This window comes from Pseudopipra pipra, chromosome 22, assembly GCF_036250125.1.
Source record: "Pseudopipra pipra isolate bDixPip1 chromosome 22, bDixPip1.hap1, whole genome shotgun sequence".
NCBI lineage: Eukaryota > Metazoa > Chordata > Aves > Passeriformes > Pipridae > Pseudopipra > Pseudopipra pipra.
In genome coordinates, this window is record NC_087570.1 from 4,775,168 (window position 1) to 4,794,087 (window position 18,920).

The window sequence follows — 18,920 nt, forward strand, 5'->3', positions numbered from 1 at the left end:
CTGAGCTGGCTCTTGTGTAGCACCCTCGCTGTGTCCCAGGGCTCTTGGCACTGGGAATATGGGAAGGCTGCTGTTTCCTTGGGGCCTGGATTTTACAGGGGGAGAGAAATCACGCTCTGAACTCCCCCAGTGCGTGTTTAGGCATCTGGTGTGGTGACAGATCTCACCCTCCAACATGCAGTTACCATCTTCCAGCTGCTGCCAGAGGCTCAGGTTTGCTGGGCCTTTGCTGCTCTGGAGCTTTATGGCTGAGCAGCCTGGTGACAAACCTGAGAGAAGAGCATGCCTTAACCCTGGAAAGCACAAAGGCCAGGTCAGAGACCCCCAACTAAGCACTAATTTTGTCCTCCACAGGTTATCACCGTGTGCTACCAGAGAAAACCCCCAGTGCTCTCCAGAAAGCCTCTCTGTCTGCTCTCCTGGGGCCGTTTCTAATAAAGCCAACTACAGAAAAACAGATTCAGCTTCCTCCAGATGCATGGAGACAAGTAAGTTTTTCCTCCAGCACTGGCTGCTCTGAGCCCATTCCTTCGAGCTGAGAAAGCTCCTTACCCAGCTGACTCATAACAAACCCTCCCTGCCCACTCACAGCTGGATTTTGGGGATGCTCTGTGCCGATGGCTGTGCTGTGGCAGCTCCCAGCAGGGTTAACTGGGTGCTGGGACAGCTCAGCAGGCAGAGCCACACTCCCTGTGCTGTGTTTGAAGGGGGCCAGTGGCTGCAGCCCTGGCCTGGAGCTGCTGCAAGAGCCTGGCTGGGGAAGGCGGACGGTGACCAGCCTCTCACCTCACGTGTGCTCGCAGCCTGTCCCATTTATTAGCAGTTAAAACTCGCTGTCTCTGCTCCAAACGGAGTGTTTACAGCATTGACGTGAACAGCTGTCCCAGTCAGCCAGATCATAACAAATGGGAGCTCTGGCTGGAGTGTTATTTTGCTGCAAGGGGGCAATACATCTTATTACTAAACAATGAAGCTGGTGATGGATGGTGACGAGTCACTTTGCTGTCTTGCTTGATGATCACACTGAAAAATAAACATAGAACTGAGGCTGTTCACAGGGATCCAGGCAGGGCCTTGCACTGTACCTGGGAAGAGACAGCACTGAGGTTCTCTGGTGTCTTACCTGCAACAGCTTTCGCATCAGGCTATTGGTTATGCTCCCTCCTCTCTGGGAAGGGTGTGGTGGCTGGGGGAGAAAATTTGAGGGGAGAGAGGGGAGGGTGGCTGGTCAAAAACATGGGGTGTAGCAAGAGCTAAAGACAACTGGTTTGTTCCCTGGGAGCACTGCAGAGACCTTGTCCTTGGTAACGTTGTGTCATTAGGAGGCAGTGTGGGTTGCCCGGTGCTGTTTGGATCCAGCCAGGAGGGCTGTGCTATTGCAGGAGCTTACGGCTCGAAGCAGGGGGGGAGTGGGAACAAGGTACTGCAGAAGGCCATGGAGGAAAATGATGGTTTTGTGGGGATGAGGTCCCCTCCTGAGGGCCAAGCATGTCACCCTGCTGCTTCAAGTGACCTGCATGGAGGACTGTAAGCCACAGCCTCTCTGAGCAGAAAGCTGGAACAAATGAAATGCTCATTTAGTGCCAGCACAAAATTGGAGGAATTCTGTTTGACAGACAGAGGTGGGTGAGTCTGATCAGCCCCCTCTGGGTCCCTGCAGCTGCAGCAGCCAAGCTCAAGCCTGTGCAGGTACATTACCCACAACTGCAGAGACTCTGCTGGGCTCTTGGACCGGGCTCAGCAGGAGCTGCAGAGGGGGGAGAGCTGCTGGCTGAGGGTGGGGTGTGACTCACTGATCTCTGCACGTACCTTCACCCAGCACCCTTCCCCGCTGCTTCCAAGAGCAGACAGCACAAGGACCTGGATTTTTCTTATCGGCTCTCCCCCGCCCTAAGGGTGTTTTCTTTTAAAAGGGAGCTGTGAAATGATCAGAACAGGCGGTGCTGTGATTTCACTCCAGAATAAATACATTCGGAGCACAAGTGGGACAAGCAGAAGAGCCCCATGGGAAGCAGCATCTCCTCTGTTTGGGTGGTGGTGCAGGTGTGGCACAGCAGGGCTGACAGCAGTGAGGGCTGGGGCGGGTGTCTGAGTGGCACGGGCAGTGTTGGGAAACCAATTAAAGCTCATTTAAACTATTAGCATATCAACAGGCAGGAATTCTTCCGACTGGATTGGTTTCACTAGGGGATTGGGGAATAGGGCCAGCGTTCATCTGGCAGCTCTTCTTTCAACACGCTCGTATTCATCACCTGCCCTGCCCGGGCATGGCTGGGATCTGCTGGAGGAGAGCAGCAGAGGGGCTTGGTGTATCCCTGAGGAAGGGCATTCCCAGCATGTCACTGTGCAGCAGGAGCCGTGGTGATGAATGGCCGTGGAGGGATGAGCTCTCGGTTGGGAGCCCTGAAAACAAACAACAAAGAAGCTCTCTGTTTTGGTCTGTGTGTTTGTTGAGTAGATGAAGGACTGGGAAGCTTTTTAAAAATCCCAGTCCTCTTTTTCCCAACACATTCTCCAGGGTATATATTTATATTTAGTATCTACTTAGCGGAGGGGAGGGGAGGGCTGTCTGGGAACGGGGTTTGCTGAGAGAGGATGGGTTTGTAATCCAGACAGACTCAAAGACTAACTTAAATAGAGCATTAATGGAAGAGGGAAAGCTTTGAGACTGCAGCTTTCTATTTTGGCAAAAAAAAAGGAGCTGTCTGTGCGTGCTGGCTGCTGCTGGAGTGCAGGGGGGCTGGTCCCTGCATGGAGCTTTCATTTCTGTGCACACAGGCGCTCTTGAGGGCATTCGTGCTGGTTGGGGGGATTTGGGGGTCAAGTCCTGAAGAGGTCAGGAAGAGAGTGAGTGAGGCTGGCTTACCCCACTGTGGTGGAATGAGCAGTGATGCTGCCAGCTTTGGGGCTCCCTTGCCTTTCTCCAGACACAGCTGAAAGCAGCCTGGCCTGGTGGCCTGCAAGCCACCGCTGGACACATCTGGGAAAGACCCTGTGGCTTTGTCTTTCTTCCCAGGTGGAAACTGGGGCTCTGAAGCACTGCTGAGCAGTGCCTCTCCCTGCTGCCTACCTGTCTTCCTGCTGGCTCTGCTGAGCTCCCATTACCTCGCTCCTGTAGCTGTCTTTTCCCTTAAAATCGTACTGAAATTGGAAAACCCAGTGCTGAAAGATTTGCTGGACATCAGACTGCAGCTGAAATCATTATGCTCCCTTCTTTTGTTCTTGTCAAGGTCACTGTGCATCTGGAGATTTTATTTCTGACTGTTCAGTAAAGATGAGTGCTGGGACCAAGCAATTCCTGTGCAGTGGATCCATGCCCAGGGACTGTCTGGGACCAAGCTGTGGGTTCCTCGGGTGTATTTGCTCTTTGGGTCAGTCAAACCTGTGATTTCTTTGCACTGGTTATTTTTGTGGGTAAATATCAATATTTGAAAATTACAGCCCTGTTGCCTGGTTACCATGGGGTAGAGAAATCACATGGACTTGATTTCTGTGGGTGGCTGTGGATGGTGTGTGAGCAGTGCCCAAGCAGCTGTCTGGGGTAGGAAGGAAATTCAGGACCTGGAGAATAGCATGGGACATGAAGGATGCAGATCCAACTGGAGTCAGAGATTGAAACAGGAGTTAAGTGATGAGATACTTAACTTTTGTGGAGCTGGGTACATGGAATAACAAGAAAATAATCTGAAGAAGGTCTCTGCCCTCCTGCACTAGGAATAGGTAGGAAAAGTTAGTCTCCAATACCACCATATCAGCAAGGAAATCACACTGTGGTCCCTGGACACAGGCTCTGACAATCATTTCCTGCAAATGCTTTGGCCAGCGAGTCAGTCACTCAGATATTTGCTGAGAGGTGGGTTCCCAGCTCAGCCTGTGCCTGGCTGAGCCCTTGCCAAGGAGGCACGAGGATGATGGGAGAGGTGACCTGGGCTGCTGTTGGTTTCTGCACTCGGAGGAATTTTGCTTCTGAAAAATGCAAATGTGGTTGGAACCAATTTTGTTCATGAACGTGAACAGACACTCAAAGGACCTTTTTTTCAATCTCCCTATGACTTCTCCTTCTCTAATTGCTAGGATGAATGCATAAACCCTTATACTGAAGTGCTCACAAGAGCTGGTTTACTCATTTTACTCTTTTTCTTGGCATAAAAGTTGTCTTATTAAGCAGGTTTTAATGTTTGCTCACCAAGAGACATGGATTATAAAGCTTTAGGAATAACTTGCATCTGGAAAAGCCAATTAATAAAACAAAAATTCTGATGTCATTTTCTCATAAATTAACAATTTATAGGTAATTTACAGTGCTCATGTCATTAGGCAAATGGACTTTAAATTGATTTCAAATTAGTGGGTTAATGATTTCCCACAGGTGCCATTCCAAGGGGCAGCACTTGCAGGGTGTTTCTTTGGTGAAGGGGTAGGTGTGCAGGAGTAATTGAGGCAGTAATTGGAGTGGTGGTCACATTCACGTGCAGTATTGATCTGCAGAAAATGTGCTGACTGTCTCCATCACTGTGGCAAAGAGGGGGCAGGAAAGGACTCTGGGAAAGACTGCAGTCTTTGCATATTCCTCCCCTCATAACTTCCTTTTGGTACATGTTTAACTCCAGGTGGAACATTGAGGAAGCCGATTGATTTGGTCTTGTTAAATAACCTTGGAGTTCATAGTGCTGGAAAAAGATATTCAGCCTAGCTCTAATTATAGTTGTAAGGGAGCAATATGTCCCCAGATTGATTAAAATTGGGGTGATGATTGCGTGGAATCCGAGCCCAGCCCGAGGAGGGGGTGCAGTGCTCCTGTCACTGCTGCACCGAGCAGGCTCTGTGCTGCAAGCCCAGCCCAGCAGCCAGAATCCAGCCTGGCCACCACTCTGGTGTCAGCTTCGTCTCTGTGGGACTTTTTTACTCCTTGTTTTTGTTTTTTTCTGTCATTTCATCGTGCCTGCAAAGGCTGTGAGTGCTTTAAGGGACAGCCCGACCGGCTCGTGTGCGTTGGCACAGGGAGCAAAGGTTGGAGCCCTGAGGTACCAGCAGAAGGTCAGGGATTGACAGCCCACCTTGGTCAGTGCTTGGTTGCCAGGAGGTCCAGACTGGTGTCATATTGGAGCAACTCCACTGGCTTGGGTAGCATTTCTGGAGGCTTGTGCTGGCATTAATAATTTGATTACCTGGGCTTTTTGTGTCACTTCACCCAAATGCATGAGGCATAAGAAATGGTAATGAGCTCCCCCGAGGGCTGAGGAGCTATCATCCCTACCTCACCTGAGTACCTGGGGTGGGGAGGGAGGGAGAGATGCCCACCTGAGGCCAGGAGAGGGAAGAAGGGGCTTCCCTCCCATGGCTGGGGTGCAGCTTTCCACAAGCCCCACGTCGTGCAGGTTTGGGGGCTGTGGAGGCAGGACGGTGCTGTGCAGAGAACACCATCCAAACTGGCACCATCCTGAGCAGTGCCCTGGGCATTGTCAGTCAGTGGCACAGCTGGGCAGGCAGGGAGCTGGGCAGGATTGTGTTCTGAGCACAAGGGGCAGTGACTGGTGAATGGGAGGGCCGTGGAGATGGATTTTGTTGGCAGTGCATGTTTGTGGAGCGCAGTCTCCCTGTGGCTGGCTGTTTACACAAACTCGAGTGCTTCCCAGCTTTGTACTGCAAAAAATGAAATTCCTCCTGCATTAAAAATTTATGTTGGGCGAAAAGATCAGAGTGTGGAAGCTCGGTGAGAATATTCCCCCTCCCTGCACCACACATACCTCATTTAGGGGTAGCTTTCCTGTGAATGCCAGCTGATGACTCAAATCATGCAAGCTAAGGTTATAATTACCTTCCATCAAGGCTCTTTAGGAAGTGGAAATGTGCCCTTAAATATTGGGTGATCCCTATCAAGATGAAATTTATACCAACTGAGAAGTTATTACATCCCTTAGCATCACCTGTGCTTCCAGAGGTGTTGAAAAGAACCCAGAGAGAGATTTATGAGAAAGCATCTTTCCACAATATGTTATTTTGGATTCAAGGACACTGAAATTATGTCGTTTATTGCACAGAGCTACTTCTGTCAGTACACAATTCAGCTCGTAATTATAGCCTTTCATCTTATTAGCATATGGAAGAGTTTATATAAGTTTTATCCAAACATTTTTTAATTCATTAGGTGTTCTCCTTCTATCTGCTGTGTCCTGGGGCTGAGAAACACTCTGCACTTGTTTTTTATGGAAATTAGACCTTAAAGATGCACATAAATCTGTAGACATGCTTCTACCATTTAAAAATGATGCCTTAAGATGCATGCAATGAAGGGAATAAGGACTTAAATCCCCAGCCCTGTAGAATACACTTTAATTTGTATATATTTTGCAGGGAAGCAGGTACAGCAGCTCATCTTGAGAGGGGTTTGGGAAGACAAGGTGGAATGAGGGGTGGGAAAGGAAAAGGGAAGTGGGCTGATGGTGATAGTGGAGGTGAGCAGCAGCTTGAGGTAAAGACTGAAAACTGGGCGGGGATGGGATGGTGGCAAAAGAGGACAAGGCTGGCAAGACTCTGGGGTGAGGTTTTTTTGGTATCACAGCATATGTGGTTTTCCTGATACCGCCACCACAGAGTGCTGTGTGTCCTGCATGGGGCAGGAGGGTGCAGGACTCAGCACAGGCTTGGTGCTGCTGCTGGAGGAGTCTGTCACAAGCCAGGAGCAGTGGTGATGCCCTCGAGGTGTGGAGGGAGCCCCGACCCTCCTTGCAGTTGGTGCCAACTGTCTCTGGTGGTGCCTTGTGACTCCAGGTTTTCTATGCCCAGACAGGGCTCAGCCTTTCCTGTACAAAATCCCTTTTTCCCATCAAATCCCCTGCTGTTTATGTGATTCTTGCCTTTGGCTGCACACTCTCAGTCTGGAGGAGCCATGACCTGAAGGGACCATCTGTTCCTGCGGGTGCAGCCTGCTGGCAGGCAGGAGGGGTGGCAGGGGCTGGGAACGAGGGCTCCAGCTCCATATCCTGCTGTTCCATGTGCCTCCTTGCTTGGTACTTGGAAGGAAAAAAAAACAACCCAACCCCAAAAAAGCTGTGGTGGAACCAGCCTGATAACTCCTCCCGGCAGATGGAGTCTGGGAATTGTGACTTGTTTCCTCCCTGCACTGGAAACTCTTCCCTCAGACACAGGAGGGACCTGGCAGGCAGCACTTGGGGGTGATGGACCTGGGAGCACCTGGCTTCAGGAGGGCTGATAACAGGCTGTTTCTAGGGGTCAGAACTTCAGTCATCACCTTCAGTGTCTCACAGAAAGGCTTTGGGTCTAGACCCACAAAAGCACTGAGGAACCCCAAGAGGAGTTTGATGCTTTAGCTGGGGACAGGCTGTGAATGAAAGCCCCTGGCCCGAGGTGTTATCTGTAAGGATCTGTCACTTGCTCAGTGAGAGTGGGAGATAAAACCTCTGATTAATGCCTCCAGGGAGTTCCTGCAATATTGTTTTGCAAGCAATTGTCATTTAACATTAAGGTAAATACCTTGCAGCTGTAAACTAGGAAGCCTTTTCCCTCCCATCCTTTTGCAAACGGCCTCTTGGCTTGCCAAGCTCTCCAGCCAAAAAGTTAAAACTGCCTTTTTGACCTGCCAGTGCTGCAGCCAACCTGCTGGAACCCCTGAGCAGTGTGTGGTCACCTCACCAGGTGGGCTCCTGGGCAGAGCAGCTCCCTGCTGGAATGGCTGGGAGTGGGGAATGGCTGAGAATGGCTGGAATGGGGGAGAGAGGGGGAAATGGAAAGCAAACTTGGCACTTATGCCTGGTTTGCCCCTTGTAGGAGGAGGAAGCTGCTGGTTAGTTGGTGCTGAGTGGCTGGGTATGTAAATGAGTTCACTTCCAGTAGAGATCTTGGCTATATGAAAAATCCAGGCTCATATCTTAATACCTGTGTTTCCCCTGGAGAAGTTTCCCCCCTAAGCTTCTAAGGTAATAATTCCTTACCAGGCTCTGGTGACTTTTACTTAAGAAAGGATGGGGGAGACACCACTTCTAATGTTTTTCCTTCATGTCTAAATTATGTGAAGTCTTTTAATTACTTCTGCCTCTGGAAAGTTTAGCTTCTAGCTTTCCTTGGTCCTTTTTCCCTCATCTGCTTCTTGCTGATGTAACCAAGGTGATGGGGTAGCCAAAACCTGCAACCCAATCCTTCCCACCACTCTGTGTGGTGGAAATCAAATGTTTTTGGGGTGGTCAGTGCATCACTGCAGGTGTGCCCCGTGCCCCTGTGAAGGTGGTGGCAGTTTCAGCAGCATCTCCCTTTTCCAGCAATCCCCAGAAAGCCACAGTGTGCCTTGTTCTGGCTCCTTCACAGCAGTGCAAACAATTACCATTGCATGAAAGCCACGGCTGCCCGTGCTTTAACAGCATTGCAAATTACACTCATAAATTCAGAGTGCAGCTAATTGTTGTTTTATGGAGTAGATGTTCTTCAGGAAAAAAAAAAAATTAATCTGTAAACACTCTGATGCCCTGCTGAGCAGAGGGCTATTTATCTTGGGTGAGGAATGGCCTTCCAAAGGGATGTAAGGTGGATCACAGACTTTTCAAGGGCAGTCATGTTTCCCTGGTGTGGTTCTGGGCAAGTGTGATCTGCAAGAGGTTTTGGTTTTTTTTTCAGTGTGGGGTTTCACCTGCTGCTGGAGTGATGTGCCTTGTGATTATGGTATTATTGCTGCTTCTGGCCTGGCTGAGATCAGGGCTCCCCTGTGCCACCCACTGCCCTTGGGAAGGGGAGGGATGCAGTTGGTTTGAAGGATTACACTCCAAGTGGATGTGACTGGCAGGGGACAGAGGCATCGACCTCACTGTGCAGGGGAAGGGAGATGCTGGGCAGGCTCTGTTTGTTTGCCAAGGTACTGTTGTGTGGTATTTGTCACCATAAGGAGGTGCCATGAGAAGGCTCCTGCCCTTCATCTATCTTAAACCTGTCCTGAGGACTGATGGGAGAGCCAGGAATGAGCTGCTCTGGAGATTTGGCCCAGAGCCCTGACCTGGAGTGGCCTCATCCTGCACCTGGGGAAATCAGTGGTGAAGGAGCTCCCTGTTTGCCTGGGAGCCATCCACGCTTCCACCACTGGAATGACCCTGCTTAGGTTTCAGCTCCCCACCTTCAGACCTTGGCCAAAACCTGCCAGTTCTTGTGGTGACAGACCCACCCTCAGGCAGTGCCCCCTGTCCTGCCAGTGCCACGCTCTGTGTGCAAATGTAGCCCTTTAAAAGGCCACTTTGCTGCCTTAAGTGCTATAATTTTCCTGGGTCTTCCTCTCTATTCCTAATTGGATCTTCTATACTCAATTTTCTTCATCTGTGGAAATGTTATAAGGGTGAGGTTTCAGCGCTTTCTCTTACAGTAGTTTATTTTACTTTAATTCTGGTCTCAGTGTGCAGTGACTTGGCAGGATATGTGACTTGCCAGGAGGCAGAGAGTGGGAGGCTTTATAAATAAAAACCCTGCATGTGTTCCATCCCTCTTCACAACCTGGGGCTGATCTTTGTTGCACCAGGGCAAACCTGGAAGCTTTTCACTAAAATTTAGGGTGGCACCAGCATGGTGGGGGTATAACAGAGATGAGAATCTGAGTGTGTGTGAATTTTCAAGGCTGTGGCTTTCAGTGCTCTAAAGACCTAATGTATATGTATTTTAATAACTGTAACCTTCACAGCAAATGCAGTTTCTGCTGAATGGGCAGAATGTAAACCTGCAGTATAATAGCTGGAAAGGTTGTTTGTGGTAGATCTTGATACGCTGTTTGGACTGAGCTTTGCCTTGCTCCAGGAGGCTCTAGTGAGACCTGGGAAGGGAATGATGTGCTAATTGAGAATTCAACAAATAACAGCTTTTAAAAGGTTCTTGTTTGGTAGAGTAAGACACCTCTAAAAACACACTTTTACTGCTTAGAAGCTGAGTGGACTGTAATTACAGGCAATAACAATGCACTGAGCTTTGCAAATGCTCTGTATAATCAAAATGCTTTTCTCCCTTCCTTGTAGTGCTGAGGTGAAGCAGGCAAGGACAGGGAAGTTTTCCCTTTCAGTGCACGGAGAGGGAGCTGTACTGAAAGTGCTGTCTCTTGCCCAGGTCCAGCTCCAGAAAAGGACTTGGATGGTGTGAAGAGCTTTGGGGGGTAACAGCCAAGACTGGCCTACAATGAGTGCTACAGTGAATGAGGGTGGGCAACCACTCTGAGATCCCATGCCAGTGGTGCCAAGTGGGAATCAGACCCTGCTTTGTGGGGCTCTGTGTGGCCTGGGGGGCTCAGGCTGGTCCCCCAGCTCTTCTCCTTTAAAGGGGAAGAGCTTTGCAGCCTGTGGGAAGTGACCAAAAGCATTTGCAATGCAAGGGTTTGAGCCAGGCTTCCATGTGAACAATGTGCCTTTTCCCTTCGGTGGTGTGGAGGCTTGTCTGGAGTGTCCCCTTGGCTGACAGCCCTGGAAGAGCTGTGGTGACCTCTCCTAGGAGGGGACAGGGAAGGTGTAGTGGTGTCTCACTGCTGCTGCTGGAGGAGCAGGGGCTGAGAGGGGTGACAACAATAGTGGAGCACAGGAGTGTTTTCAGAGTGTGGGCTTGGCTCTTGGCTGTGCTGCTGGAGGACCTGGGGCCTGACCTGCTCTCCGAGGAGCTGAGCTGGAGCTCCTCATCTCTGCTGCTGAATCCAGGGTTGCTCTGACACGGGGTGAGGGAGGCAAAGGCTTCAATCTGCTGTGGTTGCCAGGCTGGAGCATTCGTGCATGTTAACTGTGAAAACTGTGGTGCTGGCTCTTGGCTATTGGTCAGAGCAACCTAAAGGGGGAAAAAATCATCTGGTCCAATGCCAGCCATTGTTTAAAGGAGTCAGTTTTTGCTCCTGCTCTGAAGGTGAGCTTACTCTAAATGTTGAGTGTCACAGTGAACATGCTAAGTTTGTGTGTGGCCCCTCTTCCTGCTGTACTGGAGCCCCTCAGACCTCCCCTGCTGTACCCCTGCAGCTGAAATGTCTCAGCTGTAACCTGTTTTGCTTTCCTGGCAGAAGTTTTCTAGTATAGCACAAGGCTTTGCAGGGAGTGTGTGGGTGAATGTGAGAAAAGCCAGCAAGGTGTTCAAATTCAAGTAGGTCAGAAGAGGGAAAGAGAATTTCACAGGAAACACTGAGACATGTATTTTAAGTGAATTTGTTCCAAACAGAAGCCAAATCACCTTTTATTTTCTTTGAAACACAGGTTTTTCTGGAACTGAAATAAATCCCTTCCACCTTGCAAATAATCACTCAAACCTTCAATTAAATCAAAACCTTTATCTTCAGTGAGTTGGGTGGGAGCTGTTCCAAACCTGTGCTGTTTAAGCTCACTTCTAAATAGCAACGCACGTGATCGTTCAGCAGAGCATTGGAAAAGTTACTCACGTTTAATTTGCATTTCAGCCCCGCTGCCCTCAGCAGCTAAAGAACGAATGCAAGTCAATCATTTCAGGAACAAGTGCCGTGCTGTGTCCTTGGTAATGGTGCAGCCAGCCTGGCATTCATCCCCAATGCCACGCTGCTTCCAAACACACGCCCTCGGGCACGTGGCCCGGGTGCTTTCTGAGCCGCAGCCCAATGTACGAACCCCTCGGTGAAGTTTATCTGCGGGAACAAAAGGCTCTTTTTCCATCCACTGTCACTGCAGCTGCTGCGTGGGAGTGTTACAGTGGTGCGGGGAGGGGGAGGGAGGGGGAATGTGCTTTTCTGTGATCGCGGAATTGAATTCTTCCTGTGTGTTTATGTAGCAAGTGTCATTTTCTTTGCACAAAAGGGAAGGTTCAAGAAATAAGAGGTTTAACTGAAGTCATCAATACAAAAGAAATGCCTCGGGTGGTACCACTGTAAACAAATTAGGCTGGATGTCTGTCTAAACAACCCATAGCTCGCAGGCAAGTAAATAAAACTCGCTGAGGATGTGACATTTCTTCAAGGGGACCTGAACGTTTTGATTTACCTTCACTAAGGAGCAGAACGTGCTTGCCCCAGCCCTGAACTTTGCTGGCTCCAGCGTGTTCATGTGAGCACAGAGCTCACTGGTTCCTGGGAAAAGGGCCTTGGCTGGAGCTGGCTGGTGATGAGGCTGCTGTTCAAGTTGCTGCAGAGCTGGTTCTGCTTCTGCCTGGCTCCTTCCACCCGTGTGCACCCTCCCTGGGGCCTCCCAGGTTCTGGCAAGTTCCCGGGGATGTTGTGGCACTGCAGGCAGTTTGCAGTGCAGGGGTGTGTCGCCTCTGTCCGGTCTGTCTGCAGAGGGGAGCAGCTGTGGGTGATGCTGAACATCAGCACAGGGGTGTGATGTGCCCAGCAGGGTGGTGGGAGTGAGGCACAGGCAGGCACAGGAGGTGGAGAGCTGCAAACCATGTGCTGGGAACCCCGGACTGGATTCCTGCTTGGCAGCACTCTGGTCACCTCGTGGAAGAAGCTTTTGGCTGAGTATCTGGGAATGCAGACGTGAACAGGATTGTCAGGGCACTGTCTGCCCCCTCCACGGAGCAGGGCTTGGCAAGTGCAGGGAAAACACCAAGAGCCTCCTTGACATTTCCTTGTCGCCCCTTCTCAGCCACCCAAGCTGCTGGTTTATGGCTGTGAGCAGCAGGAAACATGGGGACTATTTCTCCTTTGACATTTAAATTACAGGCAACATTTCCAATTAAATTTCCCCCTTTTTTACTAGATGTTGGTTCAGATATATTAGCCTCTTTATTTTATTAGGGTTATTATCTGTTGTGGAGGCTGCAAGCGATGCAGAATTTGCTGACATTTTTGCAGAAAGACTTTGGAAAGCATTGTCTGCTCTTAACCTTTGGGAATGTGTGGGGCTCTGCTGCTGGGCATTTGCCAAAGCCGTGGCTGTCTTAAAATCTCTACAAAGGATCTGCAACTCCAGCAAATCCAGCACTGCTGGGAGGTCCCAGGGCATCTCTAACTACCTACCCTTTGCCTGCAGCCTGTAGGTTCTCTGCCCAGGTAGAAGGTGGTGTGGCCTTTGAGAAGGATGCACAGGGAAAACCCAGACTTGCCCCTGGAATTGTCTCCCTGAAAGGCACAGAGCTGAGCCCGGATATTTCCTGGTGCTTTAGCTCCTCATGTGTTTTGTTCTGCTGGCCAGATAAAGGTTTCCTTGTCGTGAGGAGAGATGTTCTTTGCCGGGGCTCTTAATCTCTGAGGTTGGGCAGATAAACCCACAGGCTTGGAAAGGCAGGAGAGGAGGAGGATGTGGCTGGTCAGGCAGGGGGAAGGAGGCAGAAGAAAGAGCAGTGGGAGGGAAGTGGGGAGGGAGAGAGAGGTTAGGAGAGGGTAAGTCATGTCACATTTTTCGTTTGTGTTACTTGTCCTGTTCTCCCAAGCTGTTGTGAATTAGAACAAACTGAGTCAGCAGGAACTTGGTCTCCCAGCAGAAGCATGAAAAGATGGTGTACAGGGATTTAGACATGATTTTTTTTAAAGTAATTTTATTTTCCAGTGCACTGTAGCTGGGGTTTAGCTTGGAATAGCTTTATTGAGAGACCTGCAAGGCAGTTGTAGCATTACCCAGAGTGAGCAGGAGCTGCTGTGTGGCTGTGTCAGGCTTTACAAGTATGTTGGAGGGATTTTGCTTTGTGCAGAGCTGTGTAGTTAAATCCTCTTCAGCTGCTTTGACTGGTGCTGCTCCTGTAAGTGACTTTCTGTGCTCCTGGTGTGATAGGAGAGAATGTCCTTTGGCTCCCAGGCTGTTGAGGGCTGACACAGCTGCCTTTGCAGGTTATTCTGAAGGCATTTGGGCTGTAGGACGAAGTGGCCTTGCAGCCTCTTACCCAGTGGTGGTGGTGGTGGTCTGGATCTGAACTGGAAGAGCTGGTTTCCAGTCCCTGGCAGGTCCAGGGGCTGTGGGCTGGGTGGGTCCGTGGGAAGATGCCTTTGGAGGCCCCTCGCCCACACTCAGTCCTGACTGACACAGGGTGAGGAGTAACTGAGAGGAGCTCTGCTCCCTGAGCAGGGCACGGGGCTGACTGAACAGGAGAGGTTTGGGGCTCGAGATGTGCAGCAGGAATGAAATGCAATTTGTGAGGGCGCAGATTTAAATGCATCGGTTCATTTATAAAATCAACTTCTCCAGGCTACATAGCTTTTTGATGTCTCACCAGTATTTAATTGTCTTAACTTGGTCTTAATAGAATTATTAGGTTTTTTATCTCTGTAGATCTTGATTTATTTCCCAGCTCTCAGTCTATTGGCCTGTGGCAACACTTCTGCTTAGCTTTGATTTGTAGGGGTGGGGGGGAAGTTATTAGACCAGCAAGTTTGTTCTGCATTGGCAAATCATATATGTTTTGTGATGTAGGTTAAGTGAAGCTGTGGCAATACTTACCACACTGGATGCACTGGATATTACCTTGATGAATTAATTATTCTTCTTTACCATCTTGGAATGGCCTCGTGTTCCTCAACATTGCATTTCTGAGCCTGAGGAAAAAACCTTTTCCAATCAGAGCCGTGAAATGAAGTTTTGAGCCAAAGCTGGTGACTGGAGTCACCACTCCAGGGTGAAGTGAGGCAGAAAGATAAATATTTTAAGTTTCAGAATTGGTGTTTTTCTGAAACGCTTAAGTATGTTTTGAAACAAAGTCTTTGGTTTTGTTTGGTTTGATACAAACCCGCTTTCTCTGGACTTGAACCAAGATGAAATTTCACTTTTCACATCTTTCTTGGTCAATTACTAAGCTAAAGCAAACAAAGAAATGAACTCAGTGAATCGAGTCCTTCCCCAGGCTGCCAAGGCTTTGGCTGAGAGAGATTGGCCCCATATCCTTGGGGATCCTGGTTTTTAGAGGAGAAGGTGGCCAGCAGCAGGCTGGGGGAGGCATCTTGGGACACCAGTGGATTTAGCTCGTAATAACAGCTGGGTCAGTGACAGCTCTGTCTGTGGCTGATAAGTAAAAGAACAAGCTCAGAACTGCAGGTCAAGAAACAGCAGCTGTCATTACCCTCGAAGCCCTGATAACATAATCCTTTAATAATTCCAACATAACACCAGCAGCTGAGGGCAGGGAGGGGACAACTGGAAAACCTGGCCCTGCTGTTGGCATGGACTGACTTGGGAGAGGAGGGCGTGTGCCCAGGTATTGGGGGCACAGCAAGGTGAGGGTGGCTGTCTCTGAGCACAGGAGGTGGCTTTGCTAGGAAGGATGCTCTGCTTCAGGCCCAGATGAATTTTTGTTTTTTTTCCTAAATTTTCTTTTTGCTGTTGTTTTTAACTTTCACGAAGGGAGCAGTGGGACCTGTGCTCCTGTTTGTGCCCTGAACTAATGCTGCAGATCCCTGCTAGGAGGAGGAATCCCCTTTGGGGCTGGGAATCCTCATGCTTGAAGATGCTGGGACAACAGGGCTGTGATCAGCCTCTGCAGAGGAGGTCCATGTCCTCAGGCTGTGCAGCTCTTCAGAACTGGGGAGTGCATTGAAAATAATACAAGAAGTATTGGCTCTTACTGGATATGATGTCCCTCTGCCCCCACTTAAGAAAATATTGCCCTCCAGATTCAATCCTGTAGCCCATTATTCATGAGGTCATTACTGTTTAATTTAATCACCAAATGTCAGCTGAATCCCATTTATTCTGCCAGCTCGCTGGAGATTTACCTATTTATTTTACATTTCAAATGAATTGCTCATTATTCTGTCATTCCGGGATTTTATTCTGTAATTTATTTTGTGGGCCCTGACAAGTTGAAAATGAGCCCTGGTTCTCTCCTGTCTTGCATGTTAATTGTCAGGTCCATGGTTCAACTGTTTGCTTGCAGGACCGAGGGACCTGACCCAGTGTTCAGGGAGGGAGGGGAGCCAGGCTGTGTAATCCCACAGCTGCTGTTGCTGATTCAACTGTGACAAGAAGGAAATACTTTTTCTCTTTTCTCCCTCCCACGCCTCTTGGGTCGCTGTCAAAGGACAAATTACCCCGTGCCACTTGCTGCTGAGATACATCACAGAGGTGTGTGGTGTCCCTTGTGGGGTGTGGGTGGAGTCCTGAGAGCAAAGGCTGTAAAACAGAACTGCTGGACAGAACACACTGTTTGGGGGATAAATCAGCCCTCTGTTTTAATGAGGTTAGGATGAAATGGCCCTCGGTGAGGGACTGTCCTTACATTGCCTATATCTAGCTCTGATTTTCTCTTCTTTTGCACTCGTTTGTCCTGTGCTGGACAAGACAGACCAATGCTCTGTTCCAGGGATGATGTCCCGAGGTGTCCCTTCACCTGGGTGAGCTCTTGCTGTCCCCTGTGGGTCCAGGGGGCTGAGCTCACAGACCAGCTCCTCACAGACAGGTTGTTGTGGCTGTGTGTTTGCCTGGCTGCCACCATCCCTGTGTGTGATCTGAGCCCTGTCCAGCATCTTTCTCTTTCCTTTTGCAGAGCCCACAATATTATGGAAAACCAATTTTCTGTCAGGATTAGTTCTTTATCTGCCAGTTGAGCGCTCTGTGCTTTTTCTCAGCTGCTGAGACCCCTGGGCCCTGCAATTTGCCCCTTTATTATCCAGTTGAAGAGCAGCTCTTCTGTGCCGGAGAGGAGACTTGTTAAGGAAATTCATGAAAGGCCAAGGACACTGGCAGGCACTAGAAAGAGCAAGAGGAGGAATTCTGAGGGTAGGAAGAGGGATTTCAATCTTCAGGGCTCGTTTTTTGGTGGAATACAAACCGAGCATGCTCTCAGCTCGATTTGAGCAAATGGCAAAAAAAAAAAAAAGAAAAAAGATCCACTGGGTTTGTCTTTGATGCTTTCCCTGTCTCTGACACAAATCCAAAGCACCTCATTGATTTTCTGCTTTGCCCAGCCCCAGATCAGCAGTATGAGGTTACTCCTGTTTGCTGGGCTGAGTTACTGCCTGCTGCTCCTGGTGAGATTCCCTAGCAGGTGTGAGAGTTGGATGGAGTAAACCTGCTCGGCTGTTTTTCTGAGATCTTCTTGGACACTGTATTTTCCCACCCTACTCAGCCCAGGCGATTAAGGGCATGTTTTGGAAGTCAGTCTTTTGTAGGACTGGGAAAAATCTTTCATGGATCTGCCTCGCTGTCTCTGGGGAGTGGGAGCTTGGTCTGGCCCTGCTGAGGAGCCCCATGTGCTGTTTGCAGCCCTGAGAGCGACCACAGCCAAACTGTGCTCCCTTGTCTGCATGTCCCCACTTCTCTGTCTTGTCTGACATTCCAGCATCCAGGGCAGTGGCTAATGGATGTTATGGGGTGCTACTCTGTGTGCTGGGAGGAACAGGGTCTTTTGGACACGGCTCCACTGTGAGCAATTGCAAAAGCACCTAAAACATGAGCGACTCACTGGGCTGCTGCTCCCTGGGCCTCCTTCCTCTTCCTGCTCTCTGGTTTGATCTTCTGTGCCCTCACTGAGGTTGAAACCTCCCAGCTGATGGAGAAGGATTTGCCTGGTTTGCACTTGCTCATTGCAGAGAGGAAAGGGGTGGCCAAGTGCTCAGTACTCGTTCTTGTGAACAATGGCTCATAAAGTGTAATTTTCCATGCGGATGTCAGGCGGGTTTATTTCTGGGTACTTAAGTACTCTTGACTTGGCCCTAACTGAATTTGTGTCCTAGCATTTTTCTTAATTAGGCTCTCTGATTCCTCTATGCCAGTGTTTAATTGGAGAGTAATTGGGAAAAGCAGTGGTATGCATCCTGCTAGAGGAAATGGATCATCTGCCTGGCTCCTCCACGTTCTTGGCAGGCTCTCGGGAGGGGCCTAGTTAAATTTTGGCCTGTGACCCCCCCCTTGCAAGGTCATAGTCTCCTCTGCTTCCCTCTCCACTGCCTTGCTGATACCAGGGAGGATTGCTGAGCCCTGGAGCAGCAGGGTGGCTGTGCTGAGAGATGTGATGGGCTGAGCAGGCTCTCCCATGGGTGTCCCTGCTGTCCCTGCTCTCTGGGGTGTGATGGAGAGGAGTGTCAGACCAGCAGTAGGTGTTTGGTGGGGGATTAAGCCCTGCCTGGTTAGATCTTGCCAGAGGACAGGCTCTGGAGCCCAGCTGAGCACTTCTGGCTCTGCCTTTAGCTGAACATGGGATGACAAATAGAGGTTATTGCTGCAAATGCTCCTTCCACCCATTAACGAGCAGTTAATGGTACAGAGATCCAATAACAATCCCTCAGACTGGCTCCAGAGGTGGTCTGGCAGTGTCCCTGCCAAGCAGCCTCTCTTGCATTGTCCTGTGTCTGGGGGAGCAGTGAAGGGGATGAGGGAACCAGGAGGGGAATCCTGAGCTCCTCCCTGTCCCCCATAAGGTGAATGTAACTGTGACTGACACAGACCCAGGACTGGTGTCCCTCTGATGCCCAGGGGGTGCAGGTCTCACTCACTGACAGTGCTGCAGGCAAACACTTGCTTTAGGCTCATTTTCCCCCCAGTTCTGTGTTCCCAGGCAGTTCAGGAGGCAAGGAGCAGCCTTTGCTCTGTTCAGCAGGCTATGGGAGGGTTGGGGTGGCTGTTTGATGTTGCAAAGCTCCTTGTACCTCTTAACTGTAAAAACTCTGCTCCTTTTGAAGCTGCCTAAGCAGTCCTATTACTGAGAGCACTAAGTAGAAAATAGAGCCCCTCCAACATCTTCCCTGCTGGTAACACATTGTGAAAAGCTTCCTTTCCTTTTAAAAAGAGCAAAGAGCCTTGCTTTGCTGTCAATAGAAGATGCATTTCTCTGGCAAACAGCATAAAATAAATCTATTTAAATAGAGGTAATTTGGTGCAAAGGAATTGATTTTGCTATCACGCTATGTTGGATAACAGTAGTTTGTTTCTTTAGGAAAAAAAAAGGAGGTGGGGGCAGGTCCAAAGCTTGGTCCTGTGCACAGCTGTGTAGCTGTTTCCCTCTGTGTTTTTGTAATCTGTCTCAGAGGGAAGTTGCTGTGTATCCCCCCCTCCCTCACTAGGTTTAGTTTTGCTGAC

General features: G+C 49.6%; 1 long non-coding RNA gene across 1 annotated transcript in view; it reads left to right on the forward strand.

The window, feature by feature from the left end:
* The window catches only part of LOC135425870 (uncharacterized), a 54,269-nt gene that overhangs the window by 2,433 nt on the left and 32,916 nt on the right, over positions 1–18,920 (forward strand). Inside the window, exon 2 of the long non-coding RNA XR_010435786.1 lies at positions 355–488. This is a non-coding gene — a long non-coding RNA (uncharacterized LOC135425870). The remainder of the gene's footprint in view (positions 1–354; positions 489–18,920) is intronic.